A 17,918-nucleotide genomic window follows, 5' to 3' on the forward strand; every position below is an offset into this window, starting at 1 on the left:
TGAAAATTTATATGCCTGTGGTAAAAAGTGAGATACTTACATTTGATAACATAAAATTTTAGATCTCTTTAGGTACAAATTTTACATAACTGATTTAATATTTTATTTTACGATATTTACATTTGATATATTTATTGACAATTTATAATATTTGGGTGAGAAAAAGTCGTCTTGGTAACATACTAGTAAAATTTCATATTTGGCGGGGACAGTACTTCTTGAAAACAAATGTCTGTGACAAGAAGCCAAAGCAAAGACAATAAAAAACAAAAAGAACATTCAAATCAAGAGGATAATTCAGACCAAGAAGATATTTTAGACACAACAATCATGGCATCAGAAAATCAGGAATTATCAGGAATAGATAAACTATTACAACTGATGCAACTCCAGTCACAAAAACTGGATGACAATCAAAGAGAAACACAACAAAAAATGGATGAAAATCAACGTGAAACGAAACAAGCCATGGAAGAAACATCAAAGAAAATGGATAAAGTGGAGCAAAAATGGATGAAACACAACAAAAAATGGATGAAACACAACAAAAATTGGATCAAAAAATGGATGAAACACAACAAAAAATGAAACAAGCAATAGAAGAGAATAACAAGAAAATGGAGGAACGCATAGGAAAGTATGAAAAGGAAGTAAAAGGATGTTTGACAACAATGAAAAACGAGATGAAAGAACAAGAAATGAAAATTCAAAATAAAATAAAGGAGATAACGAATTGCCAGAAAAAAGAAATGGAAAGTTTGGAAAACAAGTTGCAAAACGCTATTCAAGCAGACATAGAAGAAGTGGAAAGAAAGATTGCGGAAATCAATACTCAACAAAATGTCGGAGAAAGAAGAGAAATGGTTATACATAGCACAGATGACGTGAAGATAAGGTTTGGCGGGGACGTAAGAAGATTACACCCAGTGCCGTTCATAAATAGCCTGAAAAAGAAAATACAGCACATCGGAAATTTCGACACAGCAAAAGAAACTATCAGAAACCATCTCAAATATGAAGCAAGCCTATGGTTCGATAGTAAAGAAGAAGAATTCGGCAATTGGCAACAATTTGAACAAAAATTTTTGAATTATTTCTGGGGAAAAGTCCAACAATTGGAAATTAACAAGGAATTGCAAGATGGGAAATACAATGATAGGATGGGGGTATCAGAAAGGACATATGCTTTACAAATTTACAATAATGCAAAGGATTTAAAATATAATTACTCATCGGAACAATTAGTCGAACTGATTGCAAGACATTTCGAGGAAACGCTGGAAGACCATATCACATTGCAAAATTACAAAGACATAGATAGTTTATGCCAATTCCTACAAATAAGAGAATCACGTCTAAGAGAAAGAAAATCAAGAAGGTCGCGAGAAGATTACAGGCCCCGAGAGACACAGGATTACAGAGAGAGAAATCAAAATAGGAGAGACTATACAAGACGAGATTTTAATCCCAGAAGGGAAAACGAAAATAGAGATAACGGAAGAGGAAATTATGAACAAAGAAATAGGCAATGGAATGAGGACAGAAATCGAGAATACCAGAGTAGAAACATCACACGCTCAAATCAAGAAAACAGAAATAATGGTAGACAAAATGAACAGGGATATCGAGAAAACCGAAACAGATCCGACAGACCAAGAGAAAATAGAAGAGAGGTAAATAATACCCAGACAGAAGAATATGACGGAGAGAGAAATTATGACGAAAATATAAACAACAATGAGCAACCGGCGTCTTTTCACGACGGCGCTCACTAAAAACAAAAAAACAAACAGGAATCTTTTGTCACCCCAAGGAGTTTATTAAATTGGCAGGAAACAACGAAAAGAAAAATGGAATTAATTTAAAATTTGTGGATGGATTTATCAACGAGACACCAATTAAAATTATGATAGATACTGGATCGGAAATAACATTGGTCAACAGAAAACTAATAGAAGAAGTTAACTTAACAAATTTAATTTACAAAATACCTAGGGTAAATTTAGTGGGCGCAAACAAACGGACATTGGCAACTATAAATGAAGGCATACGAGTAATGGTACGACTGGGTAAGAATATGTATGCACTACAATGTGTAATAATGCCAAATATGTCACATGACATGATAGTAGGAGTTGACGAATTGGCAGAAAAACATGTAGTGATAGATTTTAAAAATAATACGATGAAACTAACAGAAGAAAAAGAAAAGGAACAGGACAAGGAACAGGAGAAACAAAATACGGACGAATCAGGTAAAGAACAAACAGTGGCTCCTCAAAAGAAGAGTTGAGCCCAGAAGAAGAAAAATTGAGAGTATCAAAAGCAAAAGAAAACTGGGATTCCTCAAAAGAAGAGATGAGCTCAGGAGAAGAAGAAATAAAGCTAACAAATGAAAGCGAAAAAGATATGATCGAAACAGTGGCATTTGAAGAGGAGGCATATGAAAACGAGGATGCAGAATACACGGTAAAAGTATGTGAAAAATCTGAGGAAAAAGACAGAAGATTGATATGGGAAAAAGGGAAAGACAACATAATAGCCGACACTCTAACACAGGATGAGGACACTGAAAATAAGGAAACAATTACTCTACAGGTGGGACTAATTAGAGTAATACAAGAAGAAGGGGTATAAGACGTAGATTAAAGTAAGGAAATATACAGGGAGTTGGTTTTGCCTCGAGAAAATTTATTTAAAAATGCAGATAAATTTTATCGAATACAAGGCGAAAATTTGTTATATTTCTATTTGATATGAAAATTAAATTTTGATAATTATAGACAAAATTCAATTTAATATAAAATATTTTCAATTTTCTCAACCACGGGCATATAAATTTAGAACAACCTGTATACAACAAATTGTTATATTTAATTTTAAGAAGTGATTAAACGAAACTCGGGAAAATGCGCTTAGAATAAACAAAGTGAATGGGGCGTACCATTATCGTTGTTCGCGGAAGGTTCGATCATTAGCCTATGCTAAATAAGACTCAGTTGGAATCGATAATAGGTCATTATCGTTGTTCGCGGAAGGTTCGATCATTACCCGATGCTAAATAAGACTCAGTTGAAATAGAGAATAGGTCATTAAATTATGTAAATAGTGGAAAGTAATTTTAGAATGGGAATTAACTATTTCTTTTTTGAAATCCATTAAGCATATTTAGAAAGATTAAAAATTGGTTTTGAGGAATACTGCGAATGAGAGTTGGTGGTGGAAGGTTGATTTGTGAATCTGGAAGGGATATTTAGAAAGTAGGTGAATGACTGAAAATAGAGATCAGAATGTTTTGAGCTGTCGAGAAGTGAAGTCCAGTAGTAGACGGTAGTGTACGGAGAGTGAGAAAGCCGGTGTAGTTCCGTGAGTGTGAAGATCTATCGTGGAACGAGAGGTAGGCCAGGTTGAGAGTAAAGAACCTCCTTGAGCCAAGAGTGTCCCGGTAGCTGATTGCAGTTTCGAAAAAGGTAGAACACAGCATCACGACAGAAGCAGGAACGAGAGCTATACGAGCTAATCTTCAAAGGAGAACATTACAGAAAGCCAGGACGAGGTTTTGATCGCAGCCAAGGATAGCAGGAAACGGGTCTTGTGTGAAGACATTCTCAGTTCACCAGAAAAAGGTCAGTCTCATTTGTTTGGGCATGAATGTATGGGTTTTTCGTATTAAATACCACATTATAAATTGAAGAACATAATCAATAATATCAGAAAAGCTTCATCAAACTTAAATAGAATTGTTGCTAATAAATCCTAATAGTTAAATGTTAACAAAAACTTTCAGTTGGAAACCAAAAGGAAATAAGATTCCCATTTGTAAATGTTATGTTTAAGAATAATAAGATCTAGCACATATTAAGCAGTGATTGCCATTTAAATAAAATAAACAATATTTTGATTATAATTGTAACCCATATGTGTGTATTATTTTACTCTTTTCTTTCCTATCCCGATTAGGAACCATTGAGAAATACTGAGAAGCCACGTAAGTAAGTAATTAATTTTATAATTCGCCCTGAGATTGCAAACATATTGATATGTGATCTGGTTAATTAATTAAATTATTATTAATGCATTGATTAAATTAAATGACAAATAAGAATATTATCTCATATCAATAATCAAGATCACATCAATATATATATATATTATATATATATATATATATATATATATATATATATATATATATATATATATATATATTATATTCCTAATTGATATAAGAAATAAAAGTTTATAATTATAAATTAAAGTCAAATTAAAATAAAGGTTTTCATTTTTCTCGACCACGGGCATGTAAATTTGGAACACCCTGTATAAAACAAATTATGTCTAGGTAGCTTTTAAGAGAGTGATTCGGAGAAGTGTTTACGAACCGCGGGAACAATACGACTCAAATAAACAATTAGAGTGATGTGTACAAAGAAAGTGTTCGCGGAAGGATTGGTCATTAACCACCGCTAACTAATACTTTAGTGAATAAGATAACAGGTCATTAAATTTGTAAATGTTGTATTAATGTAGAAAGTAAAATTGAAATGGGGAACATTATTTTTCTTGAAATCCATTAAGATATTTAGAAAAAGGAAAGTTGTGTTGATGAATACGGATAATTAAAGGTTGCTTGGGATTGGTTGATTTTTGAATGCTGGAAAGGGTAATTTTGAAGTAGGAGAATGGATGAGAGATGTGTGGCAGAAGGTTTTTGGCGATCGAAAGGCGAAGGCCGGTTTTCGAGAAGAGTGTACAAAAAAAAGTGAAACGCCGGTATAGTTAGTTTGTTTTTTTTTAAATTAAAAAAGTAAGATATCGTGGAACGAGTTTTAGGCCGAGTCGAGATAGTATATAACTCCTTGAGTCTAGAGTATCCCGGTTTTGTTGAAGTGTTTGAAAAAGGTAGAACACGGAATCAGGAGACGGCAGGAACGAGGGCTGTACGAGGCATAGTTTGCAGAAAGGAGCAGAGGCTTTACTGGGAAGCTGGTACGAGTCGTTTGATCGCAACCCAAGATAGGAGGAAACGTGTTTTGTGTGAAGACATTGTCAAATCATCAGTAAAGGTCAGTCTATTTTGTTATGACATGAATGTATGGTTTATGTATTAAATACCACATTGAAAATTGATGCACACAATCATTATTAAAAATTTTTCATCAAACCTAAATCAATTTATCACTGATAAATCATATTAGTTCATTTTAAATAAAATAACTTTGGAGACAAAAAGAAATAAGATTCCCATGTTTGTAAATGTTATATTAAATAAAGATAGAAAGATAAGATATAAGAAATATTAAGCATTGAATGCCATTTAGATAAAATAAACGATTTTATAATTTCTAATTGAAATTCCTATGTGTGTATTATTTTACTCTCTTTTATCTATCCCGATTAGGAATCCACTGAGAAATATTTTGAAGCCACGAAAGTAAGTAATTGATATTATAATTTAGCCCTGAGATTGACACTATATTGGTATTTGATCTGTTTGATTAATGAGATAATCATTAATTAATTAATTAAAATAAATTACATCTGAGAACAGCATCAGATTTCAAAAATAAGATCACAACAATATATATATATATATATATATATATATATATATATATATATATATATATATATATATATATATATATATATATATGAAAAAACAAAAGATGTAGATCTTTGAAACACACTCAGTGATCAAAAGATCCACAGGTACTGGTTTAACGACCACTCGTACGAAATCAAACAAATGAAATAGAGAATGTGGAAAAATCCCCTTACGAATAATTCACACATCCACCATTTCGGGCTGGGAAAAATTTTTTGAATAGAATCAAAGATCCAAACACCAGTTCTTAGAAATGTGTTTCGCCCTCTTCAACCTCTCTGGGCTCATCGGTAAAGATGAGAAGTTGAATATCTTTAGACGTAGATTTACGCTCCTGCTATGTCTAGGACTCGAATGTTGTTTTTTGATTGGAATGTGTCTAAAGATATTCAACTTCTCATCTTTACTGATGAGCCCAGAGAGGTTGAAGAGGGCGAAACACATTTCTAAGAACTGGTGTTTGGATCTTTGATTCTATTCAAAAAATTTTTCCCAGCCCGAAATGGTGGATGTGTGAATTATTCGTAAGGGGATTTTTCCACATTCTCTATTTCATTTGTTTGATTTTATATATATATATATATATATATATATAGTAATGTCTGAATAACGGCAATTCGGTCAGTTGAAAGAAAAATTATTCAGACATTACTATTTAACACAGTACGGTCGATAATATTTGTACAAATATATATATATATATATATATATATATATATATATATATATATATATATATATCAATTTACAAATTGAAATGGAAGACTCAGTGTACTCTTTTCTACGATTCCAATATTTCGTTAACAGTCGCTAACATCATCAGGGACGCTGAAATAATATTAAAGGTATAATAGTAAAACTGGGTATTAAAAAATAACTCACCAGTTTGAGATTTTAGTCAACGATGTTATAAATGTGTAAAAAAGCGGCATTAACAAAATGAATTGCAGTGAATGTTATTAAAAATTAAAAATATAACAAATAAAAAAGATAAAAAATGGAACTATAATATAAATAACTATGCTAAAAACCACTAATTATTAAAATCTTTTAAATTCGTCGTACAGAAAGGTATTAGAGACAGTTATGTCAATATATTGTCAATTATGACAGAAATAGGTAGTATATTATGAACTAGAATCTAAACTAAAATCTTTATTGACATTTAAGTGTTTATCAAGTTCAAGAAGGAAAGAATAGATCTCTGTTAATTGCTTAATATCTGTTCTTTTATTAATTGTCTGTTCATTCTGATAAATAAATGCCATTTCAAGAAAAGTTCTTTTGTGATAGTTCTTTTCATTTGTTAAAATTTTTACAGATTCAAAGTCCATATTATGGCTTTCATTTACAACATGTTTAGCTAAAGAGCACCTGCCTGGATATAATCTACAATCACTTTTATGACTTGTCATACGATCTTTGACTCGTCTAGTTGTCTGGCCTATGTACTGTTTGTCACAATCAATACATGGTATACTGTAAACTACATCAGTTAATAGCTCTTTTGGAGATCTATCTTTCATCTTTGAAAATAAGTTATTAATAGTTAAAACTGGTTTACTAGCTATTTTGATGTTTAGCTCGTTTTTTACAATTTGTGTGAGTTTTGGTGTAATCTCTCTAATGAAAGGTAAAGAGATGAATGAAACTACTTCCGGAATGACAACACTATTATTGTTAGCTGTATTATGATTATCTATAATAGTTGGTGTGATGGATGGAGTGTTAAATAATAACTGTTTTAACATTACAGGAGGATAAGAATTGTCTAAAAACATGTTATATAGTTTTTTTAGATTAGTTTGATGGAATGATTTATCAGCAATTCGTTCAATCTTAGTTCGCATTTGTTTTACTAAGTTAAATTTTATTGAGTGTTTATGGTAAGACCAATAATTCAGGTATCTACCTGAACTTATTGGTTTCATGTACCAATCAACTAAGATAGTATTATTTTTTTGTGCGATATAATTTGGTGTCTAAAAAAGGAATGGAACAATGGTCAGCCTCTACTTCAACTGTAAATTGTATATGAGGATCAAAGGTATTAAAAACAAATTACAATTCATCTGTACTATTAGTAGGTATAGCTAAAATTAGGTCATCTACATATTTTTTGACAAAGAAAGGTGTAAAAGGTAGTACAGGAATAACTATATCTAACAAATCATCCATCATATAAGCAGCCAATATAGGACTCATTTTAGCTCCCATAGGGGTACCAAAAGTTTGTTTATATATTGTGTTGTCGAATGTAAAATAATTATTTTCAAATAAGAAAATTATCAGTTCTAGGAAAGTATTTTCATTAATTTTACAATAGTTGGAGATATCATTCCAGTGTTTTGTTATAGAACGTAAACAAGCCTCTAAGTAAACATTACTAAAGAGAGAAACCACATCTAAACTTACAATCACAAAATCATTTGGTAGTTTTAAACCATTAAATTTGTCTTTTACTTCAAAAGAATCCTTAATATAGTATTCATTTTGATAATTGTAAGCATTAGTTAAGATTTCTGTAACAAGAGTGGCAATTCCTTCAGTGGGTGTTCCTATAGATGACACAATAGGTCTTACTGATAATATAGGTTTATGTATCTTGGGCAATGCATAAAAGTTTGGTATGACACTTTTATAAGATGTTAAAAGTTTTTTAGCATGAAGGTCAATAAACTTTCTATTATGTAAAGATTTAACTAAGTCATTACATTTACGTTCTAAAGATAATGTAGGGTCTGTATTTATGACTCTGTAAGAAGTGTTATTTTGAAGTAATTCTTTGGAAAGGTCCATATACTGACTTTTGTTCATAATAACTGTTGCATTGCCTTTATCAGATTGAGTTACCATTAACTCTGGATTAGATTTCAGAAATTTCTTAGTCTTACAATAAAGATGATGGAAAAAAGTGTCTGTTTTATAGTTATTAGTGATATAATTTGTGATAATATTAGTAGATCTGGCTGTAAATATATATAAATAAATATATAAATAAATACAGACCCTACATTATCTTTAGAACGTAAATGTAATGACTTAGTTAAATCTTTACATAATAGAAAGTTTATTGGCCTTCATGCTAAAAAACGTTTAACATCTTATAAAAGTGTCATACCAAAATTTTATGCATTGCCCAAGATATATACCTAAACCTATATTATCAGTAAGACCTATTGTGTCATCTATAGGAACACCCACTGAAGGAATTGCCACTCTTGTTACAGAAATCTTAACTAATGCTTACAATTATCAAAATGAATACTATATTAAGGATTCTTTTGAAGTAAAAGACAAATTTAATGGTTTAAAACTACCAAATGATTTTGTGATTGTAAGTTTAGATGTGGTTTCTCTCTTTAGTAATGTTTACTTAGAGGCTTGTTTACGTTCTATAACAAAACACTGGAATGATATCTCCAACCATTGTAAAATTAATGAAAATACTTTCCTAGAACTGATAATTTTCTTATTTGAAAATAATTATTTTACATTCGACAACACAATATATAAACAAACTTTTGGTACCCCTATGGGAGCTAAAATGAGTCCTATATTGGCTGCTTATATGATGGATGATTTGTTAGGTATAGTTATTCCTGTACTACCTTTTACACCTTTCTTTGTCAAAAAATATGTAGATGACCTAATTTTAGCTATACCTACTAATAGTACAGATGAATTGTTATTTGTTTTTAATACCTTTGATCCTCATATACAATTTACAGTTGAAGTAGAGGATGACCATTGTTCCATTCCTTTTTTAGACACCAAATTATATCGCACAAAAAATAATACTATCTTAGTTGATTGGTACATGAAACCAATAAGTTCAGGTAGATACCTGAATTATTGGTCTTACCATAAACACTCAATAAAATTTAACTTAGTAAAACAAATGCGAACTAGGATTGAACGAATTGCTGATAAATCATTCCATCAAACTAATCTAAAAAAACTATATAACATGTTTTTAGACAATTCTTATCCTCCTGTAATGTTAAAACAGTTATTATTTAACACTCCATCCATCACACCAACTATTATAGATAATCATAATACAGCTAACAATAATAGTGTTGTCATTCCAGAAGTAGTTTCATTCATCTCTTTACCTTTCATTAGATAGATTACACCAAAACTCACACGAATTGTAAAAAACGAGCTAAACATCAAAATAGCTAGTAAACCAGTTTTAACTATTAATAACTTATTTTCAAAGATGAAAGATAGATCTCCAAAAGAGCTATTAACTGATGTAGTTTACAGTATACCATGTATTGATTGTGACAAACAGTACATAGGCCAGACAACTAGACGAGTCAAAGATCGTATGACAAGTCATAAAAGTGATTGTAGATTATATCCAGACAGGTGCTCTTTAGCTACACATGTTGTAAATGAAAGCCATAATATGGACTTTGAATCTGTAAAAATTTTAACAAATTAAAAGAACTATCACAAAAGAACTTTTCTTGAAATGGCATTTATTTATCAGAATGAACAGACAATTAATAAAAGAACAGATATTAAGCAATTAACAGAGATCTATTCTTTCCTTCTTGAACTTGATAAACACTTAAATGTCAATAAAGATTTTAGTTTAGATTCTAGTTCATAATATACTACCTATTTCTGTCATAATTGACAATATATTGACATAATTGTCTCTAATACCTTTCTATACGACGAATTTAAAAGATTTTAATAATTAGTGGTTTTTAGCATAGGCTTTTATATTATAGTTCCATTTTTTATCTTTTTTATTTGTTATATTTTTAATTTTTAATAACATTCACTGCAATTTTTTTTTGTTAATGCCGCTTTTTTACACATTTATAACATCGTTGACTAAAATCTCAAACTGGTGAGTTATTTTTTAATACCCAGTTTTACTATTATACCTTTAATATTATTTCAGCGTCCCTGATGATGTTAGCGACTGTTAACGAAATATTGGAATCGTAGAAAAGAGTACACTGAGTCTTCCATTTCAGCTGTTAACCCAATAATTTGTAAATTGATAATTACTAATCAGCTGTGATCATTTCCAGTTTATATATATATATATATATATATATATATATATATATATATATATATATATATATATATGGTTTGTTATTTTCTGACCGTGAATTTTTAAGAAGAATTTTATTCCTGGGTCTATCGGTATTTTTTCATTCTTACTTAAACCATGGAGAATGAAGCATACATTTTATGAATGTTAAAATATAACGTGTATGTGAAAATATAATAATAAAAGTGTAATGTTTTAATCATTAAAGTTTAAAGTGCTTATTGAAAATGGCAATGTAGCCGAAACGTTTAAGCAAAAATAAAGTGTTTTATTTTATCAGACCGATAGACCCAGGAATAAAATTCTTCTTATATATATATATATATATATATATATATATATATATATATATATATATACAGAGAGAGTCTGTAAAGTGGAATAAATTCAATATCTCAAATACTAATTGTTTCTTGGGAAAATGCTCAGACCCGTCGATTAGTATTTCAAATTGTCCTTTTTGACATTCAATAATAATGTATACAGGGTGTCCCAATTTAGAGATATGACGTCATCGTCGATTTTCTTAAATGGCAACACTGTCATTTTGATAGCTATTTTGATAGCGTGTGAGAAGCTATACATAACTTCAAAATTTCAAATTTTTATTCCCTACAATTTAAAAGATAATAAAGAATAACAAAGTTATGTCTGTAATTTGGAATAAATTCAATAATCCAAATACTAATTGTTTTTTTGAAAAATGCTCAAACTCGCGATTAGTATTTTAAATTGTCCTTTTTGACATACAATAATAATGTATACAGGGTGTCCCAATTTAGAGATATGATGTCATCGTTGATTTTCTTAAATGGCAACACTGTCATTTTGATAGCTATTTTGATAGCGTGTGAAAAGCTATACATAACTGCAAAATTTCAAATTTTTATTCCCTACCATTTACAAGATAATAACGAATAACAAAGTTATGAAAAACAAGTAATCAAATAATTGAATTTAATTATTTCAATTAAGCAAATGCTCATAATGTTGCCCATTGACTATTTTACAATATCTTAAAATGTCCTTAAAATTGGGACTCGCTGTACCTATGTATTTGAACTTTTGAATTTATTTTAAATTAAAAACTTGTATTCATAATCATTTTAAGAAAAATCCAGCAATCTAGATATTATTAAACAAAAAGGTTGTGTTGGTATGGTTTTTAGCAAGTTGTCAAATATTTTGACGTTTAAAAATATCGATTATTAGCAAGTCAGTTCGTTTGGAGAAATTGTTAAATATGATTTATTTAACTGAAAAGCACAAGACTGAAATTTTACAAATGCTTGGATATGGAGATAGAGCAAGAACACAAATGGAAGTTACGCATCTGTTTAGAGAAAAATATCCCGATCTGCCACCGATATCGCAAAGTACTGTAAGTAAAATAGAAAGACAATTTAGGGAAAACGGGCATGTAAGAAAAACCAGTACTCCTCGACAAACTGCTCTTAGTGAAGATATCAAAATGAATGTACTACTATCTGTTCAAGAAAATCCTAATACCTCTACCAGGCAGATATCTAATGATCTTGAAATTAGCCAGTCGTCAGTAGCACGAATTCTTAAAGCACATAGAGAAGACTGCTGTTTAGTGAACATATGATGAATCAACTAGGCACGAACAACATTCTAGTAGAAAACATTCTATTTTCTGATGAATGTACGTTTATGTTAAATGGTGAGGTAAATCGACAAAATTGTCGATATTGGGCGGATGAGAACCCACGCTGGATGAGGGAAGGCCATACGCAGCGACCAGAAAAGTGAATGTGTGGGCAGGGATCGTAGGAAATCAAATTATAGGACCAATATTTTTTGCTGAAACTCTCAATGGAGCACGATATTTATAATTCTTGCAAGAAGAATTAATACCGCAATTGGTTAATTTGTTTCCTAACCTTGTACATGCTAATGTTCCAAATAGAGACATCTGGTTTCAGCAAGATGGTGCGCCTCCCCATTTCGCAAGACCGGTTCGTGAATATCTCGATGCCGTATTTCCAGGCAGATGGATAGGTAGAAGGGGACCAATTGAATGGCCACCAAGATCCCCAGATGTCAATCCGTTGGACTTTTTTTTATGGGCGTACTTGAAAAGCAAAGTTTTTAAGACCAAGCCAACAGATGTTGAGGATCTAAAAGCGCGAATAAGAAATGAGTGCAGATTAATTTCTCCCCAAATCATTAGCAATATTCAAAACGAATTTCGATCGCGTTTAGGATATTGTCAAATAGTCAATGGACAACATTATGAGCATTTGCTTAATTGAAATAATTAAATTCAATTAATTGATTACTTGTTTTTCATACCTTTGTTATATTTTATTATCTTGTAAATGGTAGGGAATAAAAATTTGAAATTTTGCAGTTATGCATAACTTTACACACACTATCAAAATAGCTATTAAAATGACAGTGTTGCCATTTAAGAAAATCAACGATGACGTCATATCTCTAAATTGGGACACCCTGTATACATTATTATTGTATGTCAAAAAGGACAATTTGAAATACTAATCGACGGGTCTGAGCATTTTCCCAAAAAACAATTAGTATTTGAGATATTGAATTTATTCCACTTTACAGACTCTCTCTGTATATATATATATATATATATATATATATATATATATATATATATATATATATATATATATATATATATATATATGAGTTACCTAGAAGCAACCTACCTTGCTCGTTTCGGTACGAAACCGATCTGTGCTTCCATTTTGAAGCCACTAGATGTCACCTCGTATTTATTTAAAAATACCTACGGCGTCAAACAAGCAGGAAATAATCGCAACTTTCTACTTTTCAAAAGTATGAAAATAATATGCAAAATAATATACGGGAAATAAATATTCTCACCCTCGTCTGTGCTGCCATCTTGAGAACGTTTTCGCTGTCTACAGCTCATCAGTCAAGCTCTCAGAACAGACGAAGATGTAGAATATTCCCTCTGTATACCCGCGGCCGTAAGACAGCCATGCAGTCCTTATGGGACTAGCGCAATCTGAGTTAGCTAGAAGCAACCTACCTTGCTCGTTTCGGTACGAAACCGATCTGTGCTTCCATTTTGAAGCCACTAGATGTCACCTCGTATTTATTTAAAAATACCTACGGCGTCAAACAAGCAGGAAATAATCGCAACTTTCTACTTTTCAAAAGTATGAAAATAATATAGACGAGGGTGAGAATACTTATTTCCCGTATATTATTTTGCATATTATTTTCATACTTTTGAAAAGTAGAAAGTTGCGATTATTTCCTGCTTGTTTGACGCCGTAGGTATTTTTAAATAAATACGAGGTGACATCTAGTGGCTTCAAAATGGAAGCACAGATCGGTTTCGTACCGAAACGAGCAAGGTAGGTTGCTTCTAGCTAACTCAGATTGCGCTAGTCCCATAAGGACTGCATGGCTGTCTTACGGCCGCGGGTATACGGACGGAATATTCTACATCTTCGTCTGTTCTAAGAGCTTGACTGATGAGCTGTAGACAGCGAAAACGTTCTCAAGATGGCAGCACAGACGAGGGTGAGAATATTTATTTCCCGTATATTATTTTGCATATTATTTTCATACTTTTGAAAAGTAGAAAGTTGCGATTATTTCCGGCTTGTTTGACGCCGTAGGTATTTTTAAATAAATACGAGGTGACATCTAGTGGCTTCAAAATGGAAGCACAGATCGGTTTCGTACCGAAACGAGCAAGGTAGGTTGCTTCTAGCTAACTCAGATTGCGCTAGTCCCATAAGGACTGCATGGCTGTCTTACGGCCGCGGGTATACGGAGGGAATATTCTACATCTTCGTCTGTTCTGAGAGCTTGACTGATGAGCTGTAGACAGCGCAAATGTTCTCAAGATGGCAGCACAGACGAAGGTGAGAATATTTATTTCCCGTATATTATTTTGCATATATATATATATATATATATATATATATATATATATATATATATATATTACGCACCTTCTATGTCTAGGTCTCGAATGTTGTTTTTTGATTAGAATGTGTCTAAAGATATTCAACCTCTTGTCTTTACCGACGAGCCCAGAGAGGTTGAAGAGGGCGAAACACATTTCTAAGAACTGGTGTTTGGATCTTTGATTCTATTCGAAAAATTTTTCCCAGCCCGAAATGGTGGATGTGTGAATTGTTCGTAAGGGGATTTTTCCACATTCTCTATTTCATCTATTTATATATATATATATATATATATATATATATATATATATATATATATATATATATATATATATTGTTATATTTCTATTTGATATGAAAATTAAAATTTGATAATTATAGACAAAATTCAATTTAATATAAAATATTTTCAATTTTCTCAACCACGGGCATATAAATTTAGAACAACCTGTATACAACAAATTGTTATATTTAATTTTAAGAAGTGATTAAATAAGACTCAAGTGAAATTGTTAATAGGTCATTATCGTTTGTTCGCGGAAGGATCGGTCATTAGCCGATGCTAAATAAGACTAAGTGGAAATAGAGAATAGGTCATTAAAATTTGTATATAGTAGAAAGTAATTTTAGAATGGGAATTAACTATTTTCTTTGAAATCCATTAAGCATATTTAGAAAGTTTAAAAATTGGTTTTTAGGAATACTGCGAATGAGAGTTGGTGGTGGAAGTTTGATTTGTGAATCTGGAAGGGATATTTAGAAAGTAGGGGAATGAATGACAAATAGAGAGCAGAATGTTTTGAGCTGTCGAGAAGTGAAGTCGAGTGGTAGACGGTAGTGTACGGAGAGTGAGAAAGCCGGTGTAGTTCCGTGAGTGTGGAGTATCTATAGCGGAACGAGAGGTAGGCCAGGTTGAGAGTAAAAGAACCTCCTTGAGCCAAGAGTTCCCGGTAGCTGATTGCAGTTTCGAAAAAGGTAGAACACAGCATCACGACAGAAGCAGGAAACGAGAGCTATACGAGCTAGTTTCAGAGGAGAACATTACTGGAAGCCAGGACGAGGTTTTGATTGCAGCCAAGGATAGCAGGAAACGGGTCTTGTGTGAAGACATTCTCAGTTCACCAGAAAAAGGTCAGTCTCATTTGTTTGGACATGAATGTATGGGTTTTTCGTATTAAATACCACATTTAAAATTGAAGAAACATAGTCAATAATATCAGAAAAGCTTCATCAAACTTAAATAGAATTGTTGCTAATAAATCATAATAGTTAAATGTTAATAAAAACTTTCAATTGGAAACCAAAAGGAAATAAGATTCCCATGTGTAAATGTTATTTTTAAGAATAATAAGATATAGCAAATAATAAGCAGTGATTGCCATTTAAATAAAATAAACAATATTTTGATTACAATTGTAACCCATATGTGTTATTATTTTACTCTTTTCTTTCCTATCCCGATTAGGAACCATTGAGAAATACTTAGAAGCCACGTATGTAAGTAATTAATTTTATAAAAAGCCCTGAGATTGAAAACATATTGATATGTGATCTGGTAAATTAATTAGATTATTATTAAAGCATTGATTAAATTAAATGACATATAAAAATATTATCTCATATCAATAATCAAGATCACAACAACTGTCGTCCAACGTGGAAAGCATTGATAAGTATTTCTAGTGGCAAATTTGAAGGATAGAAAGAGTAAAGCCGGTATTTGAAAATTTATATGCCTGTGGTAAAAAGTGAGATACTTACATTTGATAACATAAAATTTTAGATCTCTTTAGGTACAAATTTTACATAACTGATTTAATATTTTATTTTTACGATATTTACATTTGATATATTTATTGACAATTTATAATATTTGGGTGAGAAAAAGTCGTCTTGGTAACATACTAGTAAAATTTCATATTTGGCGGGGACAGTACTTCTTGAAAACAAATGTCTGTGACAAGAAACCAAAGCAAAGACAACAAAAAAACAAAAAGAACATTCAAATCAAGAGAATAATTCAGACCAAGAAGATATTTTAGACACGACAATCATGGCATCAGAACAGCAAGAATTATCAGGAATAGATAAATTATTACAAATGATGCAACTCCAGTCACAAAGAATAGAACAGAAAATGGATGAAACACAACAAAAAATGGATAAAAATCAGGAGGAAACAAAACAAGCAATGAAGAAAAATCAGGAAGAAACATCAAAGAAAATGGATAAAGTGGATCAAAAAATGGATGAAACACAGAAAAAAATGGATGACAATCAACAGGAAACAAAACAAGCCATAGAAGAAAACAACAGAAATATAGAGAGTATTAAGAAGGAAATGGTTAAAAAAATAGAAGAGATTGCAGAAAAGAGCGAGAAACAGGAGTTAGAGATTAAAGAAATCAAAATCAAAATAAAGGAGGTAACGAATTGCCAGAAAAAGGAAATAGAAAATTTGGAAAACAAGTTTAAAAACGCTATTCAAGCAGACAGAGAAGAAGTGGAAAGAAAGATTGCGGAAATCAATACTCAACAAAATGTAGGAGAAAGAAGAGAAAATGTTATACATAGCACAGATGACGTGAAGATAAGGTTTGGCGGGGATGTAAGAAGATTACACCCAGTGCCGTTCATAAATAGCCTGAAAAAGAAAATACAGCACATCGGAAATTTCGAAACAGCAAAAGAAACTATCAGAAACCATCTAAAATATGAAGCAAGCCTATGGTTCGATTGCAAAGAAGAAGAATTTGACAGTTGGCAACAATTTGAACAAAAATTTTTGAATTATTTCTGGGGAAAAGTCCAACAATTGGAAATTAACAAGGAATTGCAAAATGGGAAATACAATGATAGGATGGGTATATCAGAAAGGACATATGCATTACAAATTTACTATAACGCAAAACATCTACAATATAATTACTCATCGGAACAATTAGTCGAACTGATTGCAAGACATTTCGAAGAAACGCTGGAAGACCATATCACATTGCAAAACTACAAAGACATAGATAGTTTATGCCAATTCCTACAAATAAGAGAATCACGTTTAAGAGAAAGAAAATCAAGAAGGTCGCGAGAAGATTACAGGCTCCGAGAAACACAGGATTACAGAGATATAAATCAAAATAGGAGGGACTATACAAGACGAGAATTTAATCCCAGAAGGGAAAACGAAAATAGAGACAACGGAAGAGGAAATTATGAACAAAGAAATAGGCAATGGAATGAGGACAGAAATCGAGAATACCAGAATAGAAACACCACACTCGCAAATCAAGAA

Source organism: Diabrotica virgifera, chromosome 10 (assembly GCF_917563875.1).
Source record: "Diabrotica virgifera virgifera chromosome 10, PGI_DIABVI_V3a".
NCBI classification, from domain to species: domain Eukaryota; kingdom Metazoa; phylum Arthropoda; class Insecta; order Coleoptera; family Chrysomelidae; genus Diabrotica; species Diabrotica virgifera.